The 22,163-nt window shown below is 42.1% G+C and overlaps 1 protein-coding gene and 1 pseudogene across 1 annotated transcript in view; both read right to left on the reverse strand.

Moving 5' to 3' along the window:
* Positions 1-22,163, reverse strand: part of Hecw (Hecw ubiquitin protein ligase) — a 288,203-nt gene that overhangs the window by 110,180 nt on the left and 155,860 nt on the right. The gene's annotated exons all lie outside the window — the stretch shown is intronic.
* Positions 7,442-7,560, reverse strand: LOC145415233 (5S ribosomal RNA; annotated as a pseudogene).

Genomic DNA, 22,163 nt, shown 5'->3' on the forward strand with positions numbered 1-22,163 from the left:
GAAAGAGAGTGGATGAGGAATTTGGAAGGAACTTGAGTGTAAAGTGGAGAGAATGTAAGAAAATATTCTGGAAAGAGGCGAAGAGAGTTATACAGGAAGCCAGAGAAGTTAAGAGGGAAGTGTAAGACAAAAATGGTAGATTACTAGTGGAGAAGGGAAAAAAAGTGAGCCGGTGGAGAGAACACTTTAAGGAATTGCTGAACATAGAGAATGAGAGTAATGCAAGTATGAATGGCTGGGAGAAGAAGAGATGTGAGAAAAGAGGAAGAAATCAGTGGGATGGAAGTTATGGAAGCAATTAAGAAAGTTAAAATGGGGAAAACCCCAGGAACTGATGGAGTGTGTCGCGAAATGCTGAAGCATGGGGTAGAGATAGTAGTAGAATGGATGTGGAAGATGTGCAGACTGGCCTGGGAGGAAGGTCGAGTCCCAGAGGATTGGAAGTCAGGTATAATTATTCCCCTGTACAAAGGAAAAGGAAGAAAAAGAAGTGTGTGGTAATCATAGGGGCATTGGTCTTCTTAGTGTAAATAGGGAAAGTATATGGTAGGATACATACTGACAGAGTTAGGAAAATAACAGATGAATTATTTGGAGAAGAACAGGGAGGTTTCTGTAGTGGAAGAGGTTGTGTAGATCCAATATTCATTCTTAAGTCTTTAGTAGAAAAGTTTCTAGAGAAGGGAAAGAATTTGTATGGAGCCATCATAGATTTGGAGAAAGCATATGACAGGGTGGATAGACAAGGATTGTGGAAAGTATTAAAATTATATGGAGTCAAAAAGAAGATGTTGAAGGCTGTGAAGAGTATGTATGACGATGCCAAGGCTGCAGTGCATGTGGATAGTGAACTGAGTGAATTTTTCTGTTTGAAGGTTGGATTGAAACAAGGATGTGTCATGTGTCCATGGTTGTTCAATCTGTATATGGATGGGATTATAAAAGAGATACAAGGTAGGGCAGTGGACGTTGGAGTGGCCCTAGTGAGAGAGTGCAGTGTTTGGAAACTACCTGTACTGTTGTTTGCAGATGACACTGTGTTGTTAAGTGAAGATGAAGGGGAGCTGCAAGGCTTAGTGGATGAGTCTGGGAGAATGTGTAAGAAACGGAATCTAAAGGAGAATGTAGGGAAGAGTAAAGTTATGGTCTTCGAGAGAAGTGAAGTCAACGAATGTACAGTGGGGCTCGATGAGGAGGAAATGGAAAATGTGAGTGCGTTTAAGTACTTGGGTAGTGTGATGAGTAAGGATGGAAGTTTAGAGGGTGAAGTGCTTGAAAGGATACAACAAGGAAGAATGGTTGCTGGTTCTTTATTGCTGTTTGCTGATGATACAGTACTGTTGAGTGAAGATGAATGGGAGTTGCAAGGTTTGGTGAATGAATTTGGGACAGTGTGTAGGAGGAGGAATCTGAAAGTTAATGTAAACAAGAGTAAAGTTATGGTGTTTGAGAGGAATGAAGTCACAGAGTGTGCAGTGAGGTTGGATGGTCAGGATATGGAGAATGTGAGTGCATTCAAGTACTTGGGTAGTGTGATGAGTAAGGATGGAACTTTGGGGGATGAAGTGCGTGAAAGGGTACAGCAGGGAAGGAAGGTTGTTGGTACACTGAAAGCAGTGATGAGAAATAGGGAGGTGAGTATGGAAGTTAAGAAGTCACTGCATGATAGTATTGTGATCTCTACCCTGATGTATGGAAGCGAGGCATGGACCTTGCAAGAGGGGAACAAGTCAAGAGTGAGAGCAGTGGAAATGAGTTACTTGAGAGGAGGATGTGGAGTGACGTGGAGGAACAGGTTGATGAATGAAGAAGTGAAGGAACACTGTGGGGTGGATGTGGATGTGGTTGGGAAGATTAGGAGAAATACACTGAGGTGGTTTGGACATGTGAAGAGAATGGAGAATGAAAGACTGACTAAGAGGGTGTATGTGGGCGAGGTGGAGGGAGGGAGAGGGAGAGGCAGACCGAGGATGAGGTGGAGGGATGGAGTTGAGAGGTATATGAGGGAGGGGGGGGTGAGTTGGGGGGAGGGTAGTCAAATGGTGGGTGACAGTGTGACTTGGAGGCGTTTTGTCTGCGGCCACCCTTTGCGGGATTAGGGCGTCGAGCTATAGATAGATAGATAAGAAACAGAGAAGTGAGAATGAAAGTGAAAAAGTTACTACATGACAGTAGTGTGATACCAACTCTAACGCATGGATGTGAAGCTTGGATCTTGTTGCAGGGACAGAAGTCAAGAGTGAGAGCAGTGAAAATGAGTTATTTGGGAGGAGCATGTGGAGTCACAAGGAGAGACAGACTGACAAATAAAGAAGTGAAGAAGCGTTGTGGTGTGGATGTGGATGTGATAGGATGCATCAAGAGAAATACACTGAGGTGGTTTGGCCATGTGGAGAGGATGGAGAATGAGAGACTGATGAGGAGAGTGTATGTGAGTGAGGTGGAGGGGGGGAGAGGGAGGGGGAAGCCAAGGATGAGATGGAAGGATGGAGTGGAGAGGTGTATGAGAGAGGAGGGTGTGAGCTGGGAGCAGGGCAATGAAATGGCGAGGGACAGGGCAACATGGAGGCGATATGTTTGTGGCCACCCTTTACCGGATTAAGGTGTCTGGCAACAGATAGATAGAAAGACATTTTTAGTCATTAAAATCAAGTTGTCATAACATATGAGTGGTTGTGTAAGAATTATACAATGATTATATGTGGAATGACATGGAGGGACAGGTTGATGAATGAAGAAGTAAAAGAACATTGTGGGGTGGACATGGATGTGATTGAGAAAATTAGGAGAAATATACTGAGGTAGTTTGGACATGTGGAGAGAATGGAGAATGAAAGACCAACTAAGATGGTGTATGTAGGTGAAGTGGAGGGAGGGAGAGGGAGGGGGAGACCGAGGATGAGTTGGAGGGATGGAGTTGAGAGGTATATAAGGGAGGAGGGAGTGAGTTGTGGGGAGGGCAGTCAAACGGTGGGTGACAGAGCGACTTGGAGGCATTTTGTCCTTGGCCACCCTTTGCGGGATTAGGGCGTCGGGCTATAGATAGATAGATTGATTCACCAGAAAATGGGTACCATTGGGTTTTGCATAATGACGGCATCTTAAGAATGTAACCCTTGTTGGTAACAGGAGAAACCTGTATACTGTATTATACAAGAAATGGAGGACTGGGTAGACTGTGTCTACTTGGCTTTGAAAAAGGTATTTCAAAGGTGCCAAAAAAATGACTGCTATGGAAACTGAAAACTGCTTGAGAAGCAAATGGGAAACTGTTGAATTGGATGGAGAACTATTTGGTGGGAAGACAAAGGAGACAACAGTTGTAAGAGACAAGTATTTTTAGCGGAAGCACAACTGGAGTGCTTCAGGTTCAATGTTACCCCATTTATGTTTCTAATACAGGTACACCACCAATTTTCTGGCACCCTTGGTTCCAGAGCCTTGCTGGATGAACCATTTTGCTGGATTAATGGAGGTCACACATGTCACATAATAATTCAACAATGACCAACGGTGTTTGTGTATAATAATTCAAATGTACACCTCTGACCCACTATCCTTCAGAGTAACCACATTCATGTTCTAATTTAGCTTTTTTATGGAACATATAAGCCTGGTTCACTATCATGCTATGTGACAAGTCAATTCCATTACCCCAAGGCTGTCAAAACCATTCCATCATCACCATGTTCAGTGCTCTCACTACCTTTCATAATTTTTCTAATGTTCATTTGCTTCTTCAAATCACTGTCTGCAGAGAATTTCACTATTTTTTTCTTTTGCTTCTTTATATCGTAAACAGTTGATGAACCATTATCATAACATGTCACAATTTCCATATGGGAACACCATGGTCCAGTTTTTTCAACAGTTCTACCTTAACCCTTTAACCGCGGGTGTCATCCCAGAATGACATTGCAAAAACTGGACCAAACCGCGGGTGTCATTCTCGAATGTTTGTGAATATTTTGAATACCGCGCGTTTTTTCTGCGCGCCAATTGTTTCAAGGGAGAGTAGCTATTAACTTCTTTCACTTCAGCCGACCCCCGGGCCCCCACCTCCCACCACTGACCAAACACGCATCAGTATCTGTCCAGCTGTGTGAGTGACAACACCGCTGATGTGGCAGTGAAGTGCGGGCAATTACAGTGCCTTTTACCTGCCTCAGTGAACACAGAGTGGGTGTTTATCGTATGTGCAGTGTTCATATACAGTATGTTTATAGTATTATTATAAGAATGAGGTTGGCATTTGGTAATGGTGTGTGAGCGAAAAATAGTGATTTTAGATCGCTCACTTCTAATGGCACTGCCCATGCAGTGATAGTCAACGAAATCATGAAACCTACATCATTGCAAAGCCGAAGGTTAGTACTTTCTAATGGTATCTTATTTTTTGCTCTAGATTTATTCTGTGCAGAGTTATAAAGGTTTAAAGTTTGTTTACATTTTGACTGGAACCACCGGGGGGGGGGGGGCCAGTCAGGTCAAAACAATGACCGCGGTTAAAGGGTTAATAATAATAATAATAATAATAATAATAATAATAATAACCTGGCCTTTTGTTTCTCAAAAGCACCAGTTCTTCCTTTGGGAATTCACTAGCGCTCAACAAACATACGTTATTTTTGCAATTACAAGAATTGTGACATCTCTCGTATATAATACAAACTACATCATATGTATATGAAAAAGGCAATAATTAAACCTTATAATCAACCATCATAGTACCTCTCTCCAGGTCATAGCATTTTGAAAAAAAAAAAGGCTTTCAGCTGTCTCTTAAAGGATTCAACAGAAGAGAGTTGTCTTCTGGACAACGGCAATCTGTTATATAATCTAGGGGCTCTATACACAAAAGAAAGATCAGAGAAAGATGACTGGTGAATGGCTCCCGGCTCGTCAAGATGCAAGGAATCATCTTCACTGCATAACATCACACCCGGGCGTGCCAATGGAAGTTTTAACAATTCAGCAAGATACTTTGGTTCACCAAACTAAAGAAGCTTGAATATAATAAGACACAGTTTAAATTCAATTCTAGCCTTTACTGGTAACTAATGCAACTCAATCAGAAATGGGGTAGTCGAGGTTCTCGGGGGGGGACCAAAGATAAGCTGTGTTGCCCTGTTCAACACAGACTGAACTTTTGTTAGTATATTATTTGGAAGACCAATCCACAGTGAATTACAATAATCAACACGAGACAAGACCACGGCATGGACCAATGTTAAGAGGCACTGTCTATTCAGGAATTTTCTCACAGAGTACAGATTTGTGATATGCAAGTTACACTCTCTAATAACTTGATTAGTATGTTCTTTGTAATTTAACTTTGAATTAAAATAAAAACCCAGATTTTGAACAGAACTGACTGGATGAAGCTGTGACATGCCAATGTTCAAAGCCAGGGCATTATCAGTGTCATCACCCCTTCTGTTTCACCTGATAATGATAATCTCAGTTTTACCATCATTCAGCTTAAGTTTCCTCTTAGCCATCCAAATCTTAGTATCAGACATTACAGATTTAAGCTTTGTCTTAGTATCATCGATATCTGACATCTTAACATAAAGCTGGGTGTCATCAGCATAAAAATAATAGGACACATTGTGAGCATCAACTAAAGATGATAAACTACTTGTGTAGACAGTAAAGAGAACTGGACCCAAAACTGATCCTTGAGGGACTCCAAACAGAAGGGGAGCAGAATCAGAGGTAGCGTAATCAACAACCACTCTCTGAGATCTGTCCGACAGATACGACTTATGGAGCAAAAGGGCACTATCACGAATGCCATAAAAATACAGATCATCCAACAATAGTTTATGATCTACTGTATCAAAAGCTGCAGACAGATCCAACAGAACTAGGAGAAAGGACATGCCACTACAAGTGTTTGCCAGCAAGTCACTATGAATCCTTGTTAGTGCAGTTTCAGTTGAATGGTATTTTCTGTATGCTGATTAAACAACAAGAACAACTCTGCTGTGTTCCAGTAGTGGTACGGGTTGATCGAGTATGGCCCGCTCAATAATCTTGGATAAAAAAGACAGGTTAGAGACGGGACGATAATTTGTCATGCTCTCGACATCAAGGCCAGGTTTCTTAATTAGAGGCCTAAACAAACCATGTTTCTCAGACTGCACAAAATTACTTTCTAAGAAGCATCTATTTATTATGTTGCAGATAAAGTCTGCAGGGTGCTCATACACATCAGGCAGTTGTGACATGTTACACGGATCGAGTGAGCAAAATGTTTTAATAAGTTCTCTGATGTAACATTTGACTTTGTTTATATCCAGCGGATGAAATGTTGAAAGCAAATGATCACCGGTGCACCTTGGCTGGAAGTCAACTGAGTACGCTTCACTAGCAGAACTGCTGTCTAAATCACTTCTTATAAGAGATATCTTACTTGTAAAAAATGAAGCAAAATCAGAAGCCAATTGGGTATCAGATACAGAAGTTGGTTTAACAACTACATTCCTCTGACCAATCAAATTGTTCACAACTGCAGACAGTTTTTTTTATCACCACCACATGAATCAACTTTATTTTGATAATACCTAGCCTTTTGGGCTTTCACAGTGTGAACAACTGATCTTCTCGCGAAAACATATCGCAAATGAGTTACTTCGGTCCGTTGCAAGTGCCACTCACGTTCTGCCTTTCTACGTTGTCTACACAAAGAATTAATGGATGGCCCATACCACAGAGAATTATCACGTACAGTGATTGTTTTTACTACCTCAGGACAATAATGGTCAAAAACTGACCTAAGCTCGTTGTTGTAGATGTCAATCAATTCATCAGAAGAAAAATTTGAAGAATCAATGTACAGTAGTTTAAATGCTGATCAATTACAAGACTCATCAACTGGCAGTCAACATTCCTGCAATTTCTGAACCTGATGACCTTTTCATATGAAGGGGATTTCGGGACATCAAAACTAAGAGTGATTAGAGCATGATCAGAGATGAGGGGGTCAAATGAGTCAACCTCCACATCTGATATACGCCTGCAACCAACAGGGGACAAGATCAAGTCAAGGACATGTCCTGAGACACGAGTTGGATTACTCACATGATTGAAAAAATTGTTCTGGGTGATCAACTCAAGGAATTCTGAAGAAAATGGTTTTGACTCTGGACTGTCAACCCAACAACTGAAATCACCACAAACAAGAAGTCCTCCAGATTTAGGAGAAAACCTTTCAAGAAACTGCCCAAACTCCTCCATAAAACCTCGATCTGTGCCCGGATGACCTGGTCGATAGACAATTGCAATTCTAAAGGTATTCTGACGTAAATTTATTAATTCATTCATTGCCAGATGCCATGTATCCCAGACGGGGTGGCCAAGGGCTTAGAGTTAATTGTTTTACAGGCAGGGGCACTAATCCTCCACCAACCCCACTTGACACGTAGGGAGAACGTTATGCCAACAGCATCTGGTGTTCCCAGGCGGTCACCCATCCAAGTACTAACCAGACCCAACGTTGCTTAACTTTGCTGATCGGACGGGAAGCGGTGTACTCAACGTGGTAAATAAATTCAAATAAATTCAAATAAAGATGGGGTCAGGCCTGTGGCAATGAGAGAAACATTTGCAAGTGCTGCCGAGTAGATGAGTGCTATGCCTCCTCCTGGATAGTCAACAGCAGGCCTGGGAATACTAATAATAGAATGTGTCTTAGGCAAAGCATTACAAATAATATCAATATCAGATACATACAACCAGGTTTCAGTCAAGCACAAAATGTCAAGCTCGAGCTGATTTAGAGTTTCATTAATATAGTCTATCTTATTATGGATAGAATGAATATTTAAAAGACCCATCCTTAACTGGTTCAAGAGAGACATAGTCAGTTTTTTGAATGGTCAAAATTGGTGTTTTCAATCAATCTATTCCTATGAGAAATCATAATTGGACAGTCTCTTCCTGATGCAAAATGGGCAACCAACAGTGAAACTGAATTAGCATCTTGATGTCTTAAAGAGGAGCAGTTGATGCATTTGAGAGAATTTCTGTTACTACAATCCTTAGATTTATGGGTTCCAGCACAAAAGACACATTTAGGTTCATCATTTTTCCTAGAACATCTCTTAGATGTATGACCAAAACCCTGACAGTGATGACACTGTGCAACCCAAAATCTGTCAAAAGCGTGGCATCTTGTAAGATCCACATAGATGTAACTGCCCTGTTCTACAATGGAGGATCTCACCTCTGGTGACAACTTCGAGACAGCAGTTTTGGTGTCATTCCTTGTACTTGTGAAGAGAAGGTTGAGGGTACAACCTTGATCAACGAGCATCTTAATTTCATTGTTTTTGCTCAGAATGTTTGGGATGATATCAGAGTCACCCAAGGAAGAGGAAAGGCCTGTCACGGTCATTTTAGGCAACATTTTCTTTGACTCTGATATGCAAAAAGTGCCCCCAGAGCCAAAATGATCACTCAGCACCCCAGTTGCTTCATCTTTGGCCTCAGCTGAAGGAAACTTCATTACCAGCCCACCAGCCTTGGTCTTAAGGCAGGTATCAACCAGTATTGAGTTAAGTACAGTGGGGTTGGTGGAGGATTAGTGCCCCTCCCTGTAAAACAATTAACTCTAAGCCATTGGCCACCCCGTCTGCGATACATGGCGTCTGGCAATGAATGAATGAATGAATGACACCTCTGATGTCTTCTGGTCCCATCTGATTTGTCAGGGCATCAGCACCACTCATTGGTTTCACAGTCAGTACATGCTGACTATGAATGGCTTTTTTCTGGCCATGAGCACTGATCTCAATCACGCCCCCAGGCAGATCCTTCCCTGCCCCCGCGAACAGCATCAGCAAATGACTTGGACCGATCTTGAGTGACTCCCATAGGTGATGAGACCTTGGTCTCTAGTGTCTCCAACCTGTTTGAAACATCTCTAATTGCCTGAAAGATCAGGCCAATAACTTTATCTCCAAACTCCCTCTTGGTTACACTACTTCCTCCACCAGCCAAGACCTCGCCCGCTGGTGCAACACATTGGCTACACAGCCAGCAAAAGCCCAGCTGGTGGCTCTTCTTCATAAATGGATAGTCGCCTGCATCCAAATTTTCACAAGCTATATGAACCCACTCACTGCAGTAGGCGCACTTCAGTGTTTGTGCGCTTTTTGCTACAGACCTACTGTAGCAAGGGCACTGGTGTTGTTTACTCATGGTAAAGGAGAACAAAAACAAAAACAAAAACAAAATGACAACAACAACAGCAAAAAGTATATACAACACTACCCTACTTTACTGTTGTATTTTGCATAATAAAAATGTTTTATTGCATTAAATTCCCCAAACAGCAGCTAACACACCATTCTGACCAGACAGTAAGTGAAAATATACATGAAAATACAGGCAGACAGAGCAGTATATTAATGGGAGGCTACATATTGGTTACTATAGAAATGGTGACTGGCTTCTACACGTACAGTATACAACCCAGAAACGTAATAAAGCTTTATGCACTCCACACTCACTGATAAAGTGCCCTCAGTAGATACATACAGTGGAAATAAGCTTTTGGTTCAACTGTGGTTGTAGTTGAGAATATTTCTGAAGTAACAATACAGTACTGATGGGTAAACTTAACTACACGAAGGAAAATTTTTTTGAAATGTCTCATTCACAAGAGCAGAAATTGATGGTTAGGCATGGCTGACTGTAAGAATATCGTATTCACTGACAAAATACATTGATAACAATGCTGGATCACAAAGTTAGAAATGAGAGAAAAATATGAGAGAAAAGGGTTGTCTGGTTTACAAATGAGAGCAGCACAATCAGTGTAAACACTGCTGATCCAGTCTCCCAAGTCTTTTTAGGGGTTATTATTCGGGTATTAGGCAAAAAAGTAAGTGTAAACTTGCGGGCCCTGAACCAATTAATATTCATTTCCATTTACTGCTATATTTGGTTACAGAGGGGTTTCATCATTGCAGTAGTCTGGCAGACTAATTAACCAAGATCAAGGAGGTTTGAGTGTATTGAAATATATTGGCATTTAAGCTTGACACCACCACTGACATTAGCATCTTTCTCAGAAGCCATAGTTAGGGTTAGCAAAAATGTAAATAAAATATGAAATAGGCAAAATACACAAATCACAACCAAGGCATGCAATGTAAGTAAACCAAGTGAGCATGTGTTACACTCAATGCCATCTGTGGCCACCTGGTAAACTAGTCTAGTGGGTGTGGGAATTTCAGGCGTCCTCTCGTGATTCTGTTTGAATTAAAAGAGGTACCGGACCATCCAATGCCAAAAAATTGGTGATGTAGCAGAAAATGCATTGACATGCCAGAAGGACTGAGTTACTTGTATGATCCCTGTTATGTTTTTGACACATGTAAATGACATGCTACAATGATATTTATGTAAGAACATGGAGGCCCTGAAGTTCCCGGAAATCTGCTTGTTAAGTAAATGCTGATATAACAAAGTACAGAAGGCCCCCAGCATGTGCAAGAAATAAGATATAACACCCCTTGTAAAAGGTGAATGTAGAGAAGAGGAAAGTGATGGTCTTTGAGAAAGGTGAAGTCAGTGAATGTACAGTGAGGCTGGATGGTGAGGAAATGGAAAATGTGAGTACGTTTAAGTACTTGGGGAGTGTGATGAGTAAGGATGGAGGTTTGGAGGATGAAGTGCTTGAAAGGGTACAGTAAGGAAGAAAGGTTGCTGGGTCCTTGAAAGCAGTGATAAGAAACAGAGAAGTGAGCAGGGAAGTGAAAAAGTTACTACATGACAGTATTGTGATACCAACTCTAACGTATGGAAGTGAAGCTTGGACGCTGTTGGAAGGACAGAAGTCAAGAGTGAGAGCAGTGGAAATGAGTTATTTGGAAGGAGCATGTGGAGTCACATGGAGAGACAGGCTGACAAATGAGGATATAAAGGAGCGTTGTGGTGTGGATGTGGACGTGTTAGGAAGCGTTAGGAGGAACATACTGAGGTGGTTTGGCCATGTGGAGAGGATGGAGGGTGAGAGACTGATAAGGAGAGTGTATGTGAGTGAGGTGGAAGGGGGGGGAGAGGAAGGGGGAGGCCAAGGATGAGATGGAGGAATGGAGTGGAGAGGTATATGAGAGAGGGGGGATATGAGTTGAAATCAAGGCAGTGAAATGGCAGGGGACAGGGCGAAGTGGAGGCGATTTGTTTGTGGCCACCCCATACGGGATTAAGGCATCTGGCAATAGATAGGTAGATGGTAAATTACTGAAGTTCACAAATGTGTAATGCCTGTAAAAGGAGTATTGTAATATTATTCCAAAAGATGGGACCGACGGTCTGTCATATCTTGGTCCTTATGAGTCGTTAATGGCTACTCATCACTCACTTCCCCATTCCATCAATCATTTTAACCTAATTGTACCCAAGCTATTTATCTTCTTTTTTTTTAATGTGTCCGACTCTGGGAATAGGCTTCACAGCATGCTCCCAAGGCCCAGTAGTCCTACCTACCATACACCTCTACATGTCACCACTTCGGCGCTAACACCCACCGTCCATGTTGAATACATGCTAGGGCTGTCTCATACAGGACTGGTGTATTGGTATTAACAAAGGTATTTTTATGACATGTCAGCGGGTCTTCTGGTAGATCAGTAATTCGTTTTTCTTACATTCAAATCCTTAACTGTTCTTTGCCCCGGCGGGGATTTGAACCTGGGTCCAGTAGGACTGCAGGCCACCTCTCTACTGACTGAGCTACCGCCTCCAAACCAACCAACCACTTAATGCTTGTTTAAGATATATGTATACCATGAGACATGAGACCCCTTGATGCAATACCCTGGCTTAGTGATGAGGGTAGAGATACCACCATACCCCACCTGACGATGGCCAAACTCCGGTTTAACCCCTTAACCGCGGGGCATCACTTTTGTAACACTTGGGAGCAAGGGATCATACCGCAGGGCGTCACTTTTGTGATTCTGTGTTATTTTGAATTCGCCCGGGCTTTCAAGTGGTGGCTTGTATCATCTATCAGTACTGCCAATGTCCAACATTAGTCAGCACTCCTAATCTCATCTGTACTACCATCCATTGTTGACAATTTAGCCATTTCTCCCCGTTCTTGACTCCCCTCCCTACCTCCCCTCCATTACCCTCTCCTCTCGCCTGCCCGGCCATGCTACGCTAAGTAAATCTTCCCTGGAATTTTCCACTGATTTCATCCATTGAAATAAGCCCTATGCCCTATTCTTATACCAAATAATATATACAAAAAAGAAATAAGGTAAGTGATTGTGCCATACACCTGGAATTGGCTAATTATCCTGACAACACCTCACGTGCACTTGTTCGCTAATTTTCACTGTTTATTTCCCCTTGAAATATGCCGTATAATCTATTCTCATAATAAAAATATATATAAGAAAGGAAGGGAGAAGCCTAAGTGATATTTACATTCACCTGGAACTACCTAATTATTGTAGGCCATCACACTGTATTCTACGCTAAGTAAATCTTCCCTGGAATTTTCCACTGATTTCATCCATTGAAATAAGCCCTATGCCCTATTCTTATACCAAATAATATATACAAAAAAGAAATAAGGTAAGTGATAGTGCCATACACCTGGAATTGGCTAATTATCACCTGACAACACCTCACATGCACTCGTTTGCTAATTTTCACTGTTTATTTCCCCTTGAAATATGCCATATAATCTATTCTCATAATAAAAAAATATATAAGGAGGGAAGGGAGAAGCACAAGTGATATTTACATTCACCGGGAACTACCTTATTTATGATGTATTGTATAGATTTCCTGCCAATCTTTTCATAGCTATATATTAGCAGCTCTCAAGAGGCTGACGTTGGCAGTAATGCACTTTCCCTAGGCAGGCCACCCCGGCCCACAAGTATCAGTTTACTGTCGTCTTTCAAGGTGAAAGTACGTTGGATTCATGCTTGCTAACTTCCGCCGCTTTTTAGCCCCATGCAAAGGGCCCTGTGACCTCTACCCCCTACTAAACCTCATGTGGAAAGAGGTAAAGGGCTGGCAATTGATAGAGAGTGACTACGATCTTTCTGGTGAGTAAAACAGTGCAAGTGGAATTGTAAATAATGTGTAAATACTGTAATGTGTTAACAGCAAGTGAAAGCAATGAATGTAAATATAAGTGAACAGTGGAAAATCGTTTTATAAGTTACTGCAAGCAACAGTGTCTAACACAGTGTAAATAAAATAGAAATGTAAATAATGTAAATAAAATAGAGAACGTAAATAGAAATGTAAATGAGTACTATTATAAGAATATGAGTATATATACTAGGAGTGATGAAAGTGAAAGTTTCACTCTAGCATGTATGAATACTATGAGTTATGAGAGTGAAGGTGAAAGTGACATTCACTCTCAACGCTAGTATACAGGACGAGAAAGTGAATGCTACGTATTTTACTGAAAAAGTAATTGAATGCCTACAGTGATAATAAACTACTATTACTGAAGGAAACTTATGCATAAAGACTGTAGATATACAGTATACAAGTGTTATATAGTAATAGAAATATAAACTGTGAGTGTTTTTATGAATAATAAATGACAGAACACCAGCGGCGAACGATGTCAAGTGGGAAGGTCATACGCCCTCGTGATTTTCATTGCTTTCAGTGATTTTTTTTTTTGGAGTATGGATTCCAAACTGTTGAAAATCATAGAATAGTGTTTCTAGTCATAATATCATGCTGTGGTAATCATATTACGGGTTGTCGGGAAGTGTAAAGTGGAGACTTCGTTACCCAACTTCAGAGGTCTCCACAAGTCCTACAGTACTCAACGAAGGCTCAACAAACACCCCAGGAGAAAGCTGAAGGTATGTGCCATAAGCATGTGTGATTTTAATATTCTAGGACTAATAACTGATTTTTGGCAAATATTTTTAGAGAGTGTCGGAGCGCAAATATGCCCGCAGGAGCCACAAGTCAAAGCAAAACAAGCCCGCGGTTAACCCCTTAACCGCGGGGCGTCACTTTCGTGACGCTTGGGAGCAAGGGATCATACCGCGGGGCGTTGCTTTTGTGATTCTGTGTTATTTTGAATTCACCCGGGCTTCCAAGTGGGGGCTTGTATCATCTATCAGTACTGCCAATGTCCAACATTAGTCAGCACTCCTAATCTCATCTGTACTCCCATCCATTGTTGACAATTTAGCCATTTCTCCCCGTTCTTGACTCCCCTCCCTACCCCCCCTCCATTACACTCTCCTCTCGCCTGCCCGGCCGTGCTACGCTAAGTAAATCTTCCCTGGAATTTTTCACTGATTTCATCCATTGAAATAAGCCCTATGCCCTATTCTTATACCAAATAATATATACAAGAAAGAAATAAGGTAAGTGAGAGTGCCATACACCTGGAATTGGCTAATTATCACCTGACAACACCTCACGTGCACTCGTTCGCTAATTTTCGCTGTTTTTTCCCCTTGAAATATGCCATATAATCTATTTTCGTAATAAATATACATATAAGGAGGGAAGGGAGAAGCCTAAGTGATATTTACATTCACCTGGAACTACCTAATTTATAATGTATTGTCTAGATTTCCTGCCAATCATTTCAGTGAAATACATAGCTGTTTCAGGAGCTATGTTGGTAGAACTGAATAACCCCTAAGTAGGCCTCAACCCGGGCCGGCCCTCCTTTATCAGTTCTCTCTCATCTTCCGAAGAGGAGGTACGGCTCATCCTCTTGCTGACTTCAGGGCCTTTTTTCACCCCCATGCAAAGGGCCCTGTGACCTTTACCCCCTACTAAACCTCGTGTGGAAAGAGGTAAAGGGCTGACAATTGATAAAAGAGTGACTACGATCTTTCTATTGAGTAAAACAGTGCAAGTGGAATTGTAAATAATGTGTAAATAATGTGTAAACAGCAAGTGAAAGTAATGAATGTAAATATACGTGAACAATGGAAAATAGTTTTATAAGTTACTTCAAGTGACAGTGCATAACACAGTGTAAATAAAATAGAAATGTAAATAACGTAAATAAAATAGAGAACGTAAATAGAAATGTAAATGAGTAGTATTATAAGAATACGAGTATATACCCTAGGAGTAATGAAAGTGAAAGTTTCACTATAGCATGTCTGAATACTATGAGTTATGAGAGTGAAGATGAAAGTGACATTCATTCTCAATGCCAGTATACAGGACAAGAAAGTGAATGCTACGTATTTTACTGAAAGAAATTGAATCCCTACAGTGACAATAAACTAATACTACTGAAGGAAACTTATGGATAATGACTGTAGATATATATAAGTGTTATATAGTAATAGAAATATAAAGTGTGAGGGGTTTTATGAATAATAAATGACAGAGTACCAAGAGCGAACTAGCGCAAGTGTGGCAGTCAGACGCACTCATAATTTTCATTGCTTTCACAGTGGGTTTTTTTTTGGAGTATGGATCCCAAACTACTTGAAAATCATAGAGTAGTGTTTATAGTGTTAATATCTGGCTGTGGTAATCATATTACGGGTTGTCGGGAAGTGTAAAGTGGAGACTTCGTTACCCAACTTCAGAGGTCTCCACAAGTCCTACGGTAACTGACGAAGGCTCAACAAACATTCCAGGAGAAAGCTGAAGGTATGTGCCATAAGCATATATAATTTTAATATTCTAGGACTAATAACTGATTTTTGGCAATTATTTTTTGAGAGTCTGTCGGAGCCCGAATAACCCCGCGGCACATGCAAAACATTGGTAAACATGCCCGCGGTGTAGGGGTTAAGGGGTTAATGATGGGTTTTTATTTTTTAAAAACCGATTTTGATGATATTTTAGACATAAATTCTGTGTTTAGAATGATTTATAAACTGTTTTTAGACTTAGATTAATGTGTTTTAGTCATAGGTAGGGTGAACATTGTCATTTTGGGGTACAGTTTACCAAGTCTGATTTTTTCCAGATTTATATTTGATGATTTTCAAATTTTATTTTTGGGTTTAGTTGAGTTATAAACTGCTTTTAGGCTTTGTTTAACTTGTTTTAAAGCTATGTGGGGGTTTAGGCTAGCTAGAAACTTGGTTTTTGGACTCATCTGGGTGGGTTTAGGACTTGGTTGGGGAGGAAACCTATGGCTCAAAAATGCATCCCTGTACTTTACATGTTAAATCTACCACGAGATATGATACCCGGCCTAGCAATGGGTTTTTACTTAACCAACTGCATCGTTAAATTGGGGTATACTCGTATTGTTATTTATTAAAAAAGAGTGAAATGCGTAGCTACAAGCTATGTAACACAAAGGAGACTGCCTGGCAAAAAAAAAAACTACTCAATTTGCTAATTATTCATATTCAACATCCACCAAAAAGTTATGAGTGAAAACAATTTTCCATTAAATCATTAACTAAAGGGACACCCAGTGGAGTGCATCTCTCTGATAAGGACAACGTAATTTCCAAACCACTTTTCATGATGGGTTAGGTTTTCTCATCGCTGACTAGTGTTCCACAAAAAATGTTTTCTGGATCCAGAATCTGTAATAGTACCGGATCAGTCCCAAAAGTTAATCAATTTTTCCCTGGGACTTGGGCCATCTACCCACCAAATTTGGTCAAAACCTCTCTCTTAGGTTTTGAGTAATCCTGCTAACAGACAAACAAACAGGGGTGAAAACATACTCTTCTTGTCAGAAAGAATTAAAAATGGAAATACATGAATAAACCATACAAATCTTTCACCACCACCTAATGTTTGCTAGCAGGCAATCAGCTGACTTTGTTTACAATCTAACAATGTACTTGGCATGGTTCAGTCACACCATGCCCCATGTGTGTGCATATTTAACACACAGAATGCTTAGTTTACTGTTTATTTATGGATGATAATTATGAAAAGTTTTGGACTCAATGACAGCTTGTACACTATGGCAACACTCCACAGCCACTTTTTTCCCCCTTGCTTTCTATATGTGCAATTTTTTTTTTTTTCTTCATGTATTTATTCCAGGACTAATTCACAAATAAGCTGAGGATGCGGGTGTTTGTTCCGCTGAAGTTCGGGGCTGACTGTGGAAAAAGGGGTGGTTCCTGACGTGCACTATCTTTCACCTATTATGTTATGTAAGACAATTTAAAACAAAAATAAAGGTTACAGTAAGGTACCAGGTTTTGTGCCTAATAGGGACCATGAAAAGTGCCACCAAAGTTGATTCTGTCAAAGTCTGGGCACTGACCTTACAGGAAAAATGCTAACAGGAACTGGGACCATAAGAAAACTCACCCCCCTAATGTATTTCCTACTTTAAGTACATCCTAAAGTTACCTGAAATGCTGCTATTAACACACTAAATCATAAAGTACCATCTTCCCAGGTCCTCCTATTCAACTACTGTAACAAATAATGTTCAACCACTAGCATAACTAAGCTGTTCTCAGTCACTGTTTTCACTTGTCTACCTCTGGCACCTAGTTCAAAATACTTCTTCAGAAGGGCTAGATTGACTTTAAGTTCACTCAGCTGTTTTCTCATGCTATGCACAGTTGACTCTGGCACAATATACATTTTGCGTATTTCAGAGTTACAAGCATCCTTCTCCATTTCTGTCACGATTTTATTTTTAACTCATCATCATACCTGCATCTTTTCACCCCCTTGCAGTAGTCACACCTGGCCTTTCCTTTACCACCTGTTGTGCCAGGTTCACGCCTTCTTACACCATTTCCACTATAACCCAGTCCACCTCCGCCTCCACTTGATGCACAAGATGGAATATTTCCATCAATTACTAATCAAGGACGCAAGAGTGTAACTGGGTAACACTCAATTTGTGGACACACTGAACACATGTGGAAAACAGACTGAAACTGAATGTTGGTGTTGGTATTGCCAAGGTGAGAATCCAAAACTTGTGCTGCCGGAAGGTGTGAAAGTGCGTTTTTTAATTGTGAATGTGCAATCATGGGAATATTTGATGGCTGCCGCCAAAGTGCGATTTCGCCAGTCTGAATGCCACAAAGCCTGGTGCCTTACTGTGATTACATCTACAACACAAAGCAGCAGTAACTCCTGAATTCACACTGGCATTACGGTAAACTTTCAATCATCCGTCATCACAATGTCCAGCCCATTGCAATATCTGGCGCTACTGGCTTGGCTCTATTAAAGCACTATCCGGCAAATTTATGAAATATCCGGCATGAAAGCAGGATGTAACCAGCGGTTCTATGCAATATCTGGCGTCGATGTGTATCAACCGGCTCGTAAATGGTAGCCAACTGGTGCTGTATAAATGTATTACTGTACTGTATCATCACTTTATTGTATTTTAGGCTTGCTTTTCACCTTTTACTCATGGGAAAGTTTTTAGGACATAGGGTCGAGATGGACAGTAATGGAATATCTGGCTTGACACCAAATATTGAGCCAAAGGGAGGTACTACACAACAGGCAGCGTTTCACGTTATTCAGCGCAGATCTAGGCTGAATTATGTCGGATAGCTGAGAGTTTATCAGTAAAACCTCGATATAACGGACTTCAATAGGCCGGAATTCGCTTTTATCAGACTCGAGGAGCTACCAAACTAAATTCCTATATATCGGAAAAAGTCTGATAAAGCCAGAAGCAGTCCGGACTGCCTGACCACTTCAGCTATGTTCACCACAATAAAGGCAAATAAAAGATATGTTTGTCAGTGTACAGTACAGTATTATTATACAGTAATCACTCCAATATCCGACGTAATAGAGCCATAGGTAGGTCTGGATAGTGGTCCTGTCCGGATACTGGGCCCCAGCTTATGGACTTGTACTTATGGACCCTAACTCAGAGAAACACCTATACAACTCCCTCTGGACATGCATAGCACCTATTTAAGACCCAAATCACACCAATAAGGCACATAAATGGCTGAAATAAATGCAAAAGAAACATAAAATGAGGGTTTAGAAGTAGGTTCATATAATAATAAACATTCTGGTGACTGGCTCCTGGACTGGTACTTATGGACCCTAACCTAGCCTAACTCAGAAAAACACATTCCTACTGCACATGCATAGCTCCTAACACCCTATTCACACCAATAAAGGACATTAGTGTGAAATGAGGTAAGTATAGTATGGAAAAAAGTACAGTATGAAACATTCTGCCTACTTACAGCAAGTCCATGGCCACCTCAATGAATAACCGCCTCCTCTCGGACTCTGACAGTAAGAAGGATTTCCTGAAGCACTTGCAGTACACTGTTCCTGAAGTCTTGCACTGAACTTAGTCAATCGCACACAGAAGACCATTCTCTTCACAGTGTGCACTCTTGTCTAACTAATGCTCCATTGTAACTTACTACCGGTAAGTGTTGCACTTTAACTTTTCCCATTCTTCTAATAATTTTCCAAAGCCAAAACAAACAAGTCTATTTACGTTAAATTTTGTTTCAATAGAGTCTTTTCTCTCACAACTGTAAATCCTTAACACAACACACTGTTTTTTTTCACTACACAACACTCTAAATTCCCATGTGGTGGAGAAGTTCTTGCTGTTTATTCACTGTCAGAGTCCGAGAGTATCACTGGCAGGTGACCTATGGGTGCATCGCTGGGTCGTGGTGATGGCGTACGCACTGCAGACGACTCTGAAGATAGACGCAAACTCACGTCGAGCGGTGACTCCACTGTGGCTGATGTGCTGGGCTGTGGCTCGGAGCATGAGGGCCTGTCTTGGGGAGGCAACGGAGTGGAGCCAGGGCTGGGCACAGTGGGGGTCACGGGCCTGAAAAAACTGTCAATGGTTGATTGACGCAAAGAACGACGATTCTGACGATTGATGATGCGCTGCCTGAAAGCACGCACTTCCTCCACGAGTACCAAGGGCCCCATCTCCCTGTCGCAGTCCGGGTGTTCCAGGTAGTCTAGGACGAACTCTAGATGTTCCCGGAGTGCGCTCAGCTTGGGGATGGCTGGAGTAGTGTCCTGCTGAGAGGAGTCCGCATCATCGTCGCCTTCCTCGTCGGAATCTTCAAGTTCGGTACTGACACCTGCAACTGAAGACGCGATCTCGATATCAGACAACGTCTGATACCCAGGATCGCCCTCGTTGTCATCCAACCACTCACGAACATCGTCCACATGAACATCGTCGCCATGAGTACGTAGCCGTGCATGGAAGTCATCCACATCAAAGCCTAGAAAATCGTACTCCACATCCGTTCCGAGAAGCAGACGAGACCAACCATTTTCCAGAGTCTTCACTGCGACTTCCTTCCACGCACTAGCCCAGTTGTACAGCGCAGACTTGATGTTGTAGCGGCGAAGGTTTTCCAAAGTCCGCTTGCCTCGTGTGTCCCGTCCCTCCCTGCGCTCGTCCTCGTCCTTGAGAACAACCATCACCTCGTCCAGGAACTTCCGGCGGTATAGGCGCTTTGTTGCCATGATCACTCCTTGGTCCATTGGTTGGATGAGAGCAGTCGTATTAGGTGGCAGAAACATGCACCTAATCCGGCCATTCTCAGCCACCAAGTCCTTGTCGCACGGGTGGGCAGGTGCATTGTCGAGGAGAAGGAGGGCCTTTACCTGGTCGCGCGGGATTCCCAGCGTCTTTGTCTGGTAATGGATGACCTCCTTGACGAAGTGGCGGTGGAACCAGTCTTTGAAGCACAGCTGTAAACCACGCCTTCAAAGAATGGTAACAGACGACAGGAAGGACATCCATCACCCCACGAAGGCACCAAGGCTGCTTTGCGCGGCCAACAACAACGGGCTTAAGCCGGTGCATGCCGTTAGCATTGGCACAACACAAAGCAGATATCCGTTCCTTGGAGAGCTTGTGGCCAGGTACACGCTTCTCCGTCTCCTCGGCTAGAGTGTTCGTTGGCAGCGAGCGATAGAATAGGCCAGTTTCGTCGGCGTTGTAGACCTGACCGAGAGTGAGGCCCTCCCTGTTGATCAAGCCCTTCACCTTGTGCTGAAACTCGTCAACTCCATCCTCGTTAGCGTCTAATGCTTCGCCATGAGCTTTACGGTTGGTAAGGCCATGCCGTAACTTGAACGCAAAGAGCCAACCCTCGGATCCCTTGAAGTCTAGGGCGTCATGAAGCCTGGTGAACTTCTCAGCAGCAGCCTTCAGCTCCGTTCCACGTACCATCACACCAGCAGCATGTTGTTGTCGATACCAAATCAACGTGGATCGGTCGATTTCTGCAAACTTGGGGGTAAACATAACCTTCCTCTCCATGTTGCGTTTGCTTCTCGACGAGAAGTCAGCCGTGTACTGCATGAGTTTGTCTCGGGATCTCTTAATATCGAACAAAGTAGACCGGGCCAGGTTAAACTCACGAAGAATGCGGGAAGAAGACCACCCCGCATCTACTTTCTCCAATATCTCCCATTTCTTCTCCAGAGTCAACACCACTCTCTTCCTTTTCTCAGGTGGCGGGGCCATCATCACACACACTAAGAGGAGGCCCGAGAGCAGCAGGAGTGCCTGCAGCAGGTAAGGCACCACCACAAAAGCGATCACGTGGGCAGCCATAACGACAAGCGTGCACTCGCAGCGAGATAGGCGGAAAGTGGGGAGGATGCAGCGGCGCTCTATCGGACGTTGGAGGAATGACGCGCCACAACAATGCTCTCCTGCGCTGCGTGCAGCAAGTTCAAATTACGGGCGGGAAAAATTCATTTTTTTTTTTTTTTTTGGGGGGGGGGGGTTTTCGGACCATTTTGGGAATATTGGATCCCGGGACGATTATGTCTGGTTAGTGGGGATGTTCGGATATTAGGCGTCTGGATATTAGAGTGATTACTGTATATATTATACTATTTGATTACTGTGGTGAAGTTATATCATAGTACAGTACCGCAGTGATAGTCAAAACAGTTTAAAAACCATTCATACTATCTGGACTACTGTCTGATATATCAGAAAAAGTTTGAGTTTGCAGGGGGAAGTCCGGATGTTGCTTTTATCGGAATTTCGCATTTTTTGGAGTGGCTTGGGCCCCAATTAGTCTGTTATAGTGGGGTCTTACTGTACTTGGAAACTTATATTATTGCAACCTTGTCCTTGAATGATTCTTTTTAATACTTCATGGTAATTGAGAGAGTTGGGTTCACTTAAATCTCCCAATTTCCCTTGCTCTGTCTGCCTTCCTCCCTTCCCTTCCTCCCTACAC

Source organism: Coenobita brevimanus, chromosome 101, assembly GCF_032717465.1.
Source record: "Coenobita brevimanus isolate Jiangsu-jjx chromosome 101, ASM3271746v2, whole genome shotgun sequence".
NCBI classification, from domain to species: domain Eukaryota; kingdom Metazoa; phylum Arthropoda; class Malacostraca; order Decapoda; family Coenobitidae; genus Coenobita; species Coenobita brevimanus.